Genomic DNA, 12970 nt, shown 5'->3' with positions numbered 1-12970 from the left:
GAGTAGATGGTATGTTGGTAATGGTGTTTGGGTAGGATGGGTGAATATAGGAATTCTCACATAATGTGCTACTGCTTTCGGGTTTTCATCTTTCAGGATAGGATTAGAAAGAATTAGCAGAATGGGCAAAGGGATAAACAGACTGGAGTAAATAACACAACCCAAAAGAAAAATATCATATAAAGTTCACAGGGGGAACAGAAAGGATGAACCTCAAACACTTGGAAAACATAAAAAGATGGTGACTTTCTGAGGACTAAACTCATCCGATCAATAAATAATCCACAGATTATTTCTAGTCTCAACAGAAACACTATTTACTTAATTCATTTGCTATCATATTCAGTGATATAGAGTCATCATATAGATAAAGCTTATCAAACAAAGGAGGTAGCCAATATAGAATGATAAGGTCTAACAATGTGAGTAACTGTACCGTGTACACAAAACTTTCCAGGGAAGAATGACACCAAATCTTGAAGGCATGGGTGGGCAGTTTGGCAGCATTCAAATTCATCAGATATCATTGTGTTTTAATTTATGTTCATCACAAAGCCTTCTGAGTAAAAATTGGTCTTTTTTCATATATCTTGAGAAAAGAAAACCTTGTAAGGGGATATATGTAGACCATTTTTTGGAAAGGTTACCAGAACAGAGATTTTGGCTAATATTATCTCTTGTCAACTTAGTAGATGGGATGCTTTCATTGAGAGTGTAGTTTTCCCACTGTGCCTTTGCAATACAATTTAATGACCTATAAGACAGACATTTTAGCCCTGGAATACAGTAAAATTACAAATAATTCTACCCTTTGGAGTCTCTTGGCAGTCTCACTCAGTTTTCTCTGGCAACCATACAACCTCATTGCCTCCATCCCTTTGGATTTTCTGAATCTTAAAAATAGGTTAAGTTGTCTACAGGAGAGAAAGTTAGTCTTAAGTAGAAATCACACTTCTAGAAATACTTCAATAAGATAACTAGAGGAAATATGTGGATATAACAGTTGATCAAAGCAAAGCCACCCAGGCTGCAAAATAAATTTAGTTCATCTCAAGTTTAGTTTCTGCCTTCCATTATGTTATGAAGGAGGCACTATGGAACGGTAGAGAACTGGCAGTTTTCAAACATTTGCTTGTTTGTTTTTTAATCCACAGAAATTTCTCCTCAAACTGAATCTTCATGGTAACTTGTCATGTAAAAAAAAAAAAAAAAAAATCAGAGTGAAGTGCATGGTCACAAGCAGGAAGCAATAGCCAGGAATTTTGCTGGCTCAGTTCTTTCCAAGGTCCATAGTCCTCACACATCCCAAGGAGTCTCAGTTTGAGAACATTCAACAGAGTCAAGGAATCTGGGAGAAAAAATTAAGTAATACAGGCTCTGATCTTGGATTCCTAACAGACTTGAGAACAGTTCTGGTGATTTTATTTCCTTATTTAATAGAAACAGCTGCCCACGTATCTCTGGGAAAATAAAGAAGCCATCGTCATGATAAAAAGGCCATGGGAATGCTTTTAAGTTGCATGAAGCACCAAACAAATAATACAACATTTAGACTAAACTTTTATATTTGGAAATCCCAAATCCTCTCATTACATAACCATTTTCAATTGCTTTGTTTAAAAATCATTATTCCCAAAATTTTAAAAGAACACATACAATTTCATACACAGATTCATATCTATTTCTAAAAAGTTAACCTTTATCCTTGCTATGAGCTAGAGGATTACAAGTCATTCTTTCAAGAAATAATTATTGAGCACTTATTATTTCTGAAATGTCGTGCCAACACGGTAAAGTATATGAAGTTGCTCTGACCCTTGACCAAGGCACAAGAAAGCAAGGGCAAGGTGACAGAATTATAGAGTGAATCCATCAATTTACTGTTAAGTATTATAATGAGTCCTCATTATAGTCATCACAGTTTCACTCCAAAATCTACAAGTTAGGTGCCTTTTAGTGGTCTCTGTGTATGTGTGATCTCGAATGGTTTTAGTTCAGTGAAATGAGCCATCTAACTCACCTGCTTCCTTTTTTTCCTGATAAGTAGTAGCTTAACTTGTGAAAATTGGTAATGGGTAACCTCACTAATACGGAGTCGGGAGGTTTTGGCAAGGAGAGCTCTCAACCTTACTGCTCTTAGTCAATTGCAGACCCAACACGAAGAGATGGACTTGACCTTGCACCTGGATACTACTTTATTATGCCTGCTAAAGAAAGAAATGCTTTCATCTGCCCCTCCCCCATAGTTCAGCCAGTGAAAAGTCACCATGCTTCCAACTTCTAGTTTACTCCAACAGACATTTAGTTTATAACAGCCTTTCCAACTTACACTTTTCTCCTTAAAAAGTGTACCTTTCCTTTGTTTCCAGGACTTGCCTACAGTTTTGCCACAGGTTGTTTGTCCAGGATTGAAATTTTCTTTTTTTTTCCTAAATAAACCCATCCTTTGCTGCTAAAATAAATGGCAGTTTTTGCTTTTAACGTTGACAAACCTATTCTAACACCCACTTCTTTCTGATAAAATTATCTCCTTTTCTTCATTATTTGGTGTGTATCATTGACTATTATGGTTATATTCCATGCTTTTTATTATGTCATCTCAAATACTATTAGGAAATATTCTTAACTAATACTTTACTGATTTATATTATGAAATACAATATTTAATTAGGATGTTCCACTCTCTGTAAACAGTCACTAAAAATATCACTGGTCAGGACAGTCTTATTCCATTTAGGCCAAGCCAAGGTGAGGAAGCAGGAGAAATAGCAACATCTTCTTTATATTAAATTTAAACTCAGGATTATAATTTCTCTAAGGGTACACAGTGGGATTTGTAAACTGAAGCTTGAATAATAGTTTTGCCTGGGTCTGGATGAAGGCATTATTCTATCATTACAAAAGAAATCAACCAATAAGACACATATTTGATGCATACATAAACCACATTGTTCCAGGAAGGCAGGTGGGAATCAGTACACAGGGATTCTTCAATTCTTAGAAGCCAAAGGCTTGCCACTAGCATCCTCAAATCAACAGAAGAATTTTCTCATTTTTCTCTGCTAATTGTCCTTTTTTGTTAGGTGATTGGGTACGAAAATATTGGCTTGAAAATAACTGAATCTAGAAAGTAAGTATCCAGTTTTTAAATGATTTTTTTTTTTTTTTTCTGGATGGGACTTTATTTTTCCTCAGAAAAGTTATGGCATAAGCCTGAATGTATTTTCACCGTTCAAGTTTCTAGTTTATTCATTTGTTTTAATTTTTTAAAATTTCTAGTTTAAATTACAGCATTTACCTTCATGCAGCACTGCAGAAAATCCCGATTCTGGTTGCTAACTGTAGCTTTCGGGCGTTAGGAATATTTTTTCTTGGAACATTCTGACATGGCAGTCAGGTCAACTTCAATTAATGAGGACAGCTCAAGTGGCTTGTGATGGAAATGTATTTGAGGAAGGCTTAGATGTCCATGCTGGAGAAGTGATAGTACCTGACACAGTAATAGTTCTACCATATGCTGAATAAATGGATGTCTTTCACACTTCCCTATCTGCTTAAATACTCAAGACTGATTCACTATCTGATTCAAGAGGTAAAAAGCAAGAGCAGAGGATATTAGCAGCATGAGGCATATTTACAAATCTTTTCATTTTAAAAGTCTAAACTAGCATCAGCTACCCTTAAGATAAACAGTACCACCAAAATGAGTCCATAAGCTTCTCACCCTGAGTAAATTGTGTTATGTAACAGTACTCTTCGTCATTCCAAAACTCTAACTACCACGGGAGGAAGCTTGTTTGCACTAAAAAGTGCAATAGATGGAGGTGGATTCCAAAGAAAATGCAGAATCTTAAGGAGTCAGGATATAATTACTACTAATGTTGGACAGTGTGTACAATAAAAAGTACATACTATTCAATGCTACCTGAAATGCTTGGCATAAAATTCAACTTCTTACTTGTTATGCCAAAATGTGTTCCCTTCCCACCTCCTTTAAAAGGTCTACAAAAACCAATTAGTGAGATAATGTCTTAACTTATGAGAAACTTCTGTCCCAGGGAGTCCATTTTAAAAGCTACAAAAGGAGAATAGATATCAATATAAGAAAATTAGAACTAAGGAATAACAGAAAAAATAGGGACATTAAAATAGCCAAGCTAAAAACAACCAAAAGTTCAGACTTTTCTTGCTCTATGAATTCTAACAGTTAAAGAGCCATCAATAACCCAATGTTTGCAAAATGCTTACTATGGGCACTTTGGACTAGACACTGACCCATTCTATCTCCCAATGAACTCAAAATCCAGAAAATAAGATGACATTTACCCTAAGTGTCAAATAAAAGATTCATTAATTAAAGAATAAAGGTGGAAGAGATGTTAAGACCATCAGTCCAACTTCTTCATCTTACGAAAGAGAAAACATGGGAGGCCCAGGGAGAAGTCCCCTAGCAGACAAGAGGCAGGGACTGAACTAGACTCCAAGTCTTCTGACTCCAAGCCATAAGCATGGGGATATTTTTACATCATTGGCCAACCCTTACCCCAAAGGAAGTAACCGTTAATTACCAAAAGCAAGGTGGCTGCAATTAATGTGGCTGAGAAATAGCTCCAATTGAACATTCTTGATGTCACAATAATAGGTCTTGTCTCTTCCAGCAAAGAGCTACTTTGGGAAGGCTTTTGATGACTTAATACCCCATGTAAAACAGGTCTTGTGGTAAAACCAACTTACTGAGAAATATTTCCAATACCATAACATAATCATTAAAAAACTTTAACCAACCATCAAGTCCTTAGAGGGCCCATTGTGTGCTAAATACTATGCTGGTTCTTCTCCAGGGAAATAGCAGTGCCCAGGAAGTAACACCTTAAGTCCCTGGCAAAACCCTCCCCTTCCTAAGTCCTGATACTGTCTCCTGCAGAACCAACCCAGATGAGCAGCTACATATGCTTCTGATGGGTTCTCCCAGTTGGCTCCCCATCAATAAATCCCCACCTATCACCATAATCTACTTAAGACATTAGTTCAACAAATTTTCTAGAGTGTTTTTCTAAAATTTTTGACTGTGGCACACATTAGGGAAATCATCTTACATTGTGATCGATTATACACATATATATTAAACTGAAACAATATATGATGCAATAACACTTTTCTTTGTGCAACACCTTCTGATATTTCCTATTCCTTTCTATTCTCTTTTCTTCCCCTTAAGTGAAATAAATGTGGATCATGATACACTAAATTGATTTAGTGATTCTAATAAATCATAACCCATTTGAGAAACACTGAGAGACCATTTATTCCTTAGTTCCATATATGTTTTTTGAATGCCTACCCTCGGCCAAGTAGTGTTTTAAGTGCTGGAAAAAAGCAGTAAATGGGACAATGAAAATTTACATTCTTTTGGGACTTACATTCCATTACCAGGAGACAGATAATGAACAAGTCCAAAGGTATATTATATTGTATATTAGATAATGATGAGCTCTAAGGAGAAACCTGAAACAGAGAGGGAGACTGGAAGCACTGGTGAGGTGCTTGTCGTTTGGGACAGAGTGGCCAGGTGAGTCCTCATGAAGAAGGTGACATTTGCATAAAAACCTGCAGGAGGTAAGGAAACAAGTCTGCAGGTATCTGAGGAAGAGCTTTCCAGGTATAGAGAGGTTGAACCTGAGGTCAGAGGGGTAGCAGATGCCAGCTTTGTTGGGTCTTTGGAGATCACTGAATGTTTGTGTCCATTAAATTTGGCTTAGATGGGAAGCTGTTAAAGGATTTTGAGCAGGTAAGTGATATGATCTGACTTACAAGGTAACAGAATGACTCTGCCAGGTGGGACCACTGGTACTACTGTCAAGTCATATACCTCCCCTCACAGAGCAATCACAAAGGCCCATGATTCCCTGGGCTTTGCTGGGGACTCTCATTCCTATACAGATATGTACATCCCCTGATCTGATCAATTTCTCATCCCTCCCATCTTCCCCCTGGAACTCAGTCTGTTATCACCAAGGTTCTCTACCTCCAAAATCTCTTCCCCAAATATAATCCTTAGCTTCTTGCTCTAATAAAAGCTGGCCATCCCCTGATTACACTGCTTTCCTGGCCCTCCCATTGTAGGCCACTTTGTTCTCCCACTCCTCCTGTGCTACTGGACCTGACAGTTTTATAGGTGCTATCTATAACCCATGAGAAGTCAAAGATATTGTTTGTCTTCCTGAAAAACACCTACTTCTTTGAATGTGGGCCATGTACTATGCAAATTATTCTTTTTTTTTTGGTATTCATTTACAGACCTCAGGATCAATTTCTCTCATTTCCTAAGATTTAACATGGAACTCTCAGTGTGTCAGTGGCCATCACAACTGTTGTCATAATTTTTCATGACTTCAAATTCCACAGGGAATATCCATTCTATACTCAGGCCTCTTGGTCCTTTGAACTCATAATATCTTCAATTCTGCATTTGTGTCCCAGCTCAAAATGATCAAATCATAGTCATTTTCATAAATAATAATCTCTTCTTAAAACCTTTACATCAAACATCTCTAGAATCCACCTCTTTCCTTTCCAGCTCACTCATATTATGACCGTGTGGCAGATTGCATTTTCCAAAGATGGCCAGAACCATAACCATTCCACATGTTCTTCAGCAATGTGACTCTGCCTCTCTCTCAACTCTCTGCCACTCTCTCGAGAGGTGGAGTCCCACTACCTTGCTCTTGAATCTGGGGTAGCCTTTGTGAATGGCACACAGTCAGTAGAATATGGCTGATGTGATACTATGCAACTTCTGTGTCTAGGCTCAGCTCTGTGATTTTTGCTTTGGTCTCTTGCAACACTTTTTCTTGGAGCCCTGAGTCTTCACATAAGAAATCTGACTGCCTTGAGAACACCATACTGGACAGGACACATTTAGATGCTATGCTCAAAATTCCCAGCTGAGATTCTCCTTCAGGAATCCCAGACTTGGTAGCAGCCATGTGAGCAAAGACAGCATCTTAGAAGTGGCTGTTTAGCCCCAGCTGTTCCAGACTTTGGAAATTTAAGTTACCCTCAGCTGAGGCTCTAGACATAATGGAGATGGGAAAAACTGACCTCACTGTGCCCTTCCAAAGTACTAACCCACAGAATCCATGAACATAATAAAATAATGTTACATAAATAATATATAACAAAATAATAAAAAGTTGTTTTACACTATGAAGTCTTGTGGTATTTGTTATACAGCAATTGATAACCAGAATAGACTTCAACCTAAAGCAATTTTTTGATTTCACAGAAAATCATAATATTTTGACCCTATCAGTTTTTCACTATGATGACAATGGGAAGAAATCCTCATTACCTTTCTTGTTTGGCTTAGTTTATGTGGGAGAGACAGTTGATACCCATTAAATAATCCATTTACTCTCCTACATTTTCTGTATTTCCTTGAGCTAGCTTATGGCCATATGTGTAGTTCTGGCTAATAGAATATGATGAGAAGTAACTATAACTTTGAGTACAAGGTAGTTATAAGTAGGTGTGTTTTCTCTAACTGTTCACTTTTCTATGTACACAGCTGGGGCCACAAACTATGGGAAGACAAGATGTTGCACCACAGAGGCATCCTAGATCCCTGAATCTTTGCTAGAAGAGAGTTCCCAAGGAAAGCTTCATGACCCACACTAAACTGAGGTGTAAGCAAGAAATCGATCTTTGTTATGTTAATCCAACTAGACTTAAGGCATTATTTGTTACTGCAACATGGTTTAGCTGACCCTAACAAGTAAAATTTTCATGATCTGTTATTATAGTCATTCTTTTGCACACACAATAAACCCTCTTTTTTTTTCTGGGAGTTTTGTTTTTTTTTTTCCAATTAAATTCATGTCAATGACTACTCAACTCTTCCCCCAGGCAGCTATCTATGGCTGGGGTGGGGAGGAGCACTGACTCAGGAACCATGCTGAATTGATTTCTTTTTTAAATTCATGAACATAAACTTCAAGTGGGTCCTTGTGGTTCTTAGCTGTTCGCCTAACTTTTCTTCCTCAATTTGTTTTCCAATTTCCAAAGTGACTCTTTTAAACTCTCTTCACTTTCCTCAAATCAACACCTCCTTCCCCAAATTTATTCTCAGCTGATGACTTGTTTCATATTTTACTGACAAAGTTGAAGCCACAGAAGGGAATTTCCACATGCTCCCACCCCCACATGTACCATTCTATCTGGATCTGTCCATATATTTTGCCTTCTCTTTCCTTAATTGTAGATGAGTTGTCTATGCTCTTACATAAAGTCAACGACTCTGGTTGTGCTCTGAATCCAGTCCCACCTCTCTTACTCAATGACGTTGTTTCTGCAATTTCTTCCTATCTCTGCTTTACTATGAAGCTTTCTGTGCTGTGCATCCCAATTAGCATACAATCATTATTTCTCTGTAAGGCAAAACTCCTTGGAAAAATTATCATTACTCACTGTCTTCATTTATATCCTCCAAGCTCTATTGAACCTCTTTAAATTACCCTCAGCACTCCTCCAAAGCAACTCTGGTCAAAGTCACCAATGACCTTCAGATTGCTAAATCAAACAACCAATTCTCAGTTCTCATTGGACACAACTGCTTAGAAGTTTTTGGAACAGCTGATCTCTAGCTGTTCAGGAAATGCCTTCTTTACTTGGCTGCTGAGACATTATTCTCTTTTGATTCCCCTACTATCTCACCGCCTCATCCTTCTTAATGTCATTTTCTGAATCATCTTCATCTTCCCAATCTCTAAGCATTGGAATGTTCCAGGGCTCAGATCTCTGACTTCTATTTTCTATCTATATTTATCTTTCTAGTTGATCTTACCAGTTCCCATGGCTTTCATTATCAGCTATGCCATGATAAATCCAAAATTTATATTTCCAGCTCCAACTTACAGATTTTACTTCTGAGCCTGATCTACATACTGTCTTATATAGCTAACCCCACATTTTCTCACTTGGATGCTTAATAGGTATATCTAACCTACCAAGTAGAAAAGTAAACTCTTGATATTTTCCTCTCCAACTTATTCCTATCATGATCTCCCTATGACAATAAATAGCAACTGCTTTCTATTAGTAATTTGATCCTCAAAGCTTGGGGTCATCCTTAACTCCTCTTTGTCTTATATACCATACCCAGTCCTGCAGCAAATCCTGTCAATTTTATTTTCAAATATATATCCTGAGTCCAATCCTTTTTTACCACTGTCTCTGCTCCCATGGTATTTCAAGTCACCACCATTATAGCCCATGGATTTTTGCAATAACCTCTTACATAGTCTCCCTATAACCATTCTTGCTCCATCGCAGACTAATTTCCATGTTGTAGCCAAAGATGCCTTTAAAAAGTAAGGCAGAGGCACCTGGATGTCTCAGTCAGTTAAGCGTCTGCCTTCGGCTCAGGTCATGATCCCAGAGTCCTGGGATCAATCCCCAAGTCAGGCTCCCTGCTCCCATGCTTCTCCCTCTCCTGCTCCCCCTGCTTATGTTCCCTCTCTTGCTGTCTCTCTCTCTGTCAAATAAATAAATAAAATCTTAAAAAAAGAAACACATAAAATGTAAGGCAGATCACACTCTCCTGTAGCAAATGCTTCAGATAGCTTTCCATCTAAGGTATTAAATTCTCTGGGGTGCCTGTGTGGCTCAGTCGGTTGAGCATTGGACTCTTGATTTCAGCTCAGGTCATGATCTCAGGGTCATGGGATCAAGCCCCTTTGGGCTCTGTGCTCAGTGTGGAATCTGCTTGAGACTCTCTCCCTCTCCCTCTGCACTTCCCCCCCCCAAATAAATAAATAAATAAAATCTTTAAAAAAAAAGTAATAAGTTCTCAGTGCCCTACATGAGCCTACATGGCTCTCTACCATCTCCCTACATCCATCTCGTAATACTCAGACAGTAGCCCACTGTGCTCCAGCCACACTCCTTTTATTGTGCCTCCTCAATTTCACCAAGACAGGTTGTTCTAAAAGCCTTTGCACATTCTCTTTGTCAGAGATACTCTTTTCTCAGGTTGCCACATGGCTACTTCTTCATTTCATTTAGCTCTCTACTTAAGTTTTTTTTTTTTTTTTCCTGGAAAGTCTTTTATTGCTTATGTTCTTTATCCCTTATCCTGTTTTATTTTTGTACTTTATATCTCTTATCTTATTTATTTGTTGTCAGATGCCTCCCCTTTGCAGGCCTACAATGTAAGATCCATGCAGGCAACCGCTTGATCAGTTCTGTTCAATACCTCTTACTCTCGAATTCAAAATACCTGGAACATATAGGTACTCAATAAATATTTGAATGAGTGAATAAATAAATGAATATGGAACTCAGTTTTAGATGATGGACGAAAGTCTCATATCTGGAAATGCTGGGTTCACCTGAACAAAACAAGTCATGTGCATGTGTCCATTATCTTTACTCACCATCTTCATTACCTATTTTCCAAGCTCTATTGAACTTCTTTAAATTCTCCTCAGCACTGCCCCAAAGCAGCTCTTGTCAAAATCACCAATGGCTAAAGTTAAGACTCCTGGCATATAAAGCAAACTTAAGATAGACTAAAATAATAGTGAACCAAGGCTATTAATGTCTTTGGCAACTATCCACAGAAGATCAGCAAGACACAGTAGGAGACAGGTTGGTGCCCATACTTAATATTAGCCCATATTTCTCCTTCCAGAAAGAGGAAACACATTCACACAAAGCAAATGAAGGGAAAATAAAAAAAGGCTGACAATGAGTTATAAATTAAATTAGTGGCACTGTTACCGGTTTATGTTTGTATAGAGAAAACATGTTAAGCTGGAGCTAAATGGGATTGTTTTAGGTGTTTTTTTTTTTTAAATATTAGAAGTCTGGATTTCCCTCTCAGATCTTTTCCAGAGATAACACTTATGCTTATAATCATCTCCCTTTCCAAACCTAAATCTGGAACATACAATTTGAAAGACACAAATTTACTTATGGGGACACCAGGACAAAATATAAAATTAGTACAGGTTTTAAAACTGCAGGATACATGAACAGACACTTCTCAAAAGGAGACATACAAATGGCTAACAGACACATGAAAAAATGTTCATCATCATTAGCCATCAGGGAAATTCAAATCAAAACCACATTGAGATACCACCTTACACCAGTTAGAATGGCAAAAATTGACAAGGCAAGAAACAATAAATGTTGGAGAGGTTGTGGAAAAAGGGAACCCTATTACACTGTTGGTGGGAATGCAAGTTGGTACAGCCACTTTGGAAAACAGTATGGAGGTGCCTCAAAAAATTAAAAATAGAGCTACTTGATGACCCAGCAATTGCACTCTTGGGTATTTACCCCAAAGACACAGATGTAGTGAAAAAAAGGGCCATATGCACCCAATGTTCATAGCAGCAATGTCCACAATAGCCAAACTGTGGAAAGAGCTGAGATGCCCTTCAACAGATGAATGGATAAAGAAGATGTGGTCCATATATACAATGGAATATTACTCAGCCATCAGAAATGATGAATACCCAACTTTTACATCAACATGGATGGGACTGGAGGAGATTATGCTAAGTGAAATAAGTCAAGCAGAGAAAGTAATTTATCATATGGTTTCACTTATTTGTGGAACATAAGGAATAGTATGGAGGACATTAGGAGAAGGAAGGGAAAATGAAGGGGGGTAGAAATCGGAGGGGGAGATGAACCATGAGAGACTATGGACTCTGAGAAACAAACTGAGGGTTTTAGAGGGGAGAGGGTGGGGGAATGGGTTAGCCTGGTGATGGGTGTTAAGGAGGGCACGTACTGCATGGAGCACTGGGTGTTATATGCAAACAATGAATCATGGAACCCTACATCAAAAACTAATGATGTACTGTATGATGACTAACATAACATAATAAAATAAAATAAAATTTTTTTAAAAAACTGCAGGATATAAAGATACAGTATATGTGCCTCTTAAATGGTCATTAAGTTTTTAAGTAGGTGAATGGCCAGAATATTAAGTAGGTGAATGCTCAGAAAAAAGAACAAGCAGATGCAGTCTAGAAGGAAGATAGGTGGTCAGAAATAAGATGGCTGAAGAACAGAACACCATAAGTGACATACTGAGCTTCGGGGATAGGTTATGATGAAGATAATTGGTTTGAATCTTGGAGCACAACCTCAAATAAATCCTTGTGGGAAGATAAGAATAGAAATACAAGTTTACCAGAAGAGTTGGGCTTCTTTCCCTATACCCAACTAACTTTAGATTATGCGGTTTTGACACCATGTAAACTAATCAATCAAAGGATTACTTTCAACCAATGCCATGTGTACCATTAGAAGATACATATCTGCCAAACTCAACTTACTGATGCTCAATATCATGTTCCACCTCATCACCTTCATAGAATTTTGCTCTGCATGCAAGGTTGTGATTTTTATATTCTAAAGCCCCTCTCCCTGTATCTGTCTCTCTCACACACACATGCACAAGCACACACACTAAAAAATCAACAAAGGAGAATGGAGATTAGATGTTGGGGGACAATACGTACCTTAAATGACTTTATAAAGAAATGATCAAATTCTAACTTCAGTTGAAAATGAAATAAATAATATTGTAGAATCTTCAAAATTTAAGACTGAAAAGTCCAAATCCTTCATTTAATATATAAAGAACTGGGACTAAGGGACTATATATAACTGCCCAATAAAACATACAAAGTTAGGAGAAAAGCTGGGATGAAAACCCAGATTTCTTAGCCCTGTGGGATAATCCTTTCATTTCACTAATTCTCGATCTTGGTATCTTTGTTATTACAGATCATTTTACAAACAAAACAAAGCACAACAAACAAACTCCTCTTTGATGGACCAGATATCTTAAATAAGTATACATTGATAGGTTTATTGTTGTTATGTTTTCAGAACATACCAGAAAAGTTTATTTCAGAATATTTTAGGATTGAATTCTAAGAATACT

The 12970-nt window shown here is 37.6% G+C and overlaps 1 protein-coding gene across 4 annotated transcripts in view; it reads right to left on the bottom strand.

Annotated features, from left to right (window-relative positions):
• Positions 1 to 12970, bottom strand: part of PTCHD4 (patched domain containing 4) — a 184858-nt gene that overhangs the window by 118198 nt on the left and 53690 nt on the right. The gene's annotated exons all lie outside the window — the stretch shown is intronic.

Source organism: Halichoerus grypus, chromosome 9 (genome assembly GCF_964656455.1).
Source record: "Halichoerus grypus chromosome 9, mHalGry1.hap1.1, whole genome shotgun sequence".
In the NCBI taxonomy this organism is placed as follows: domain Eukaryota; kingdom Metazoa; phylum Chordata; class Mammalia; order Carnivora; family Phocidae; genus Halichoerus; species Halichoerus grypus.
The sequence above is the reverse complement of the archived record's forward strand: the minus strand, read 5'-3'. Positions and strand labels throughout refer to the sequence as shown.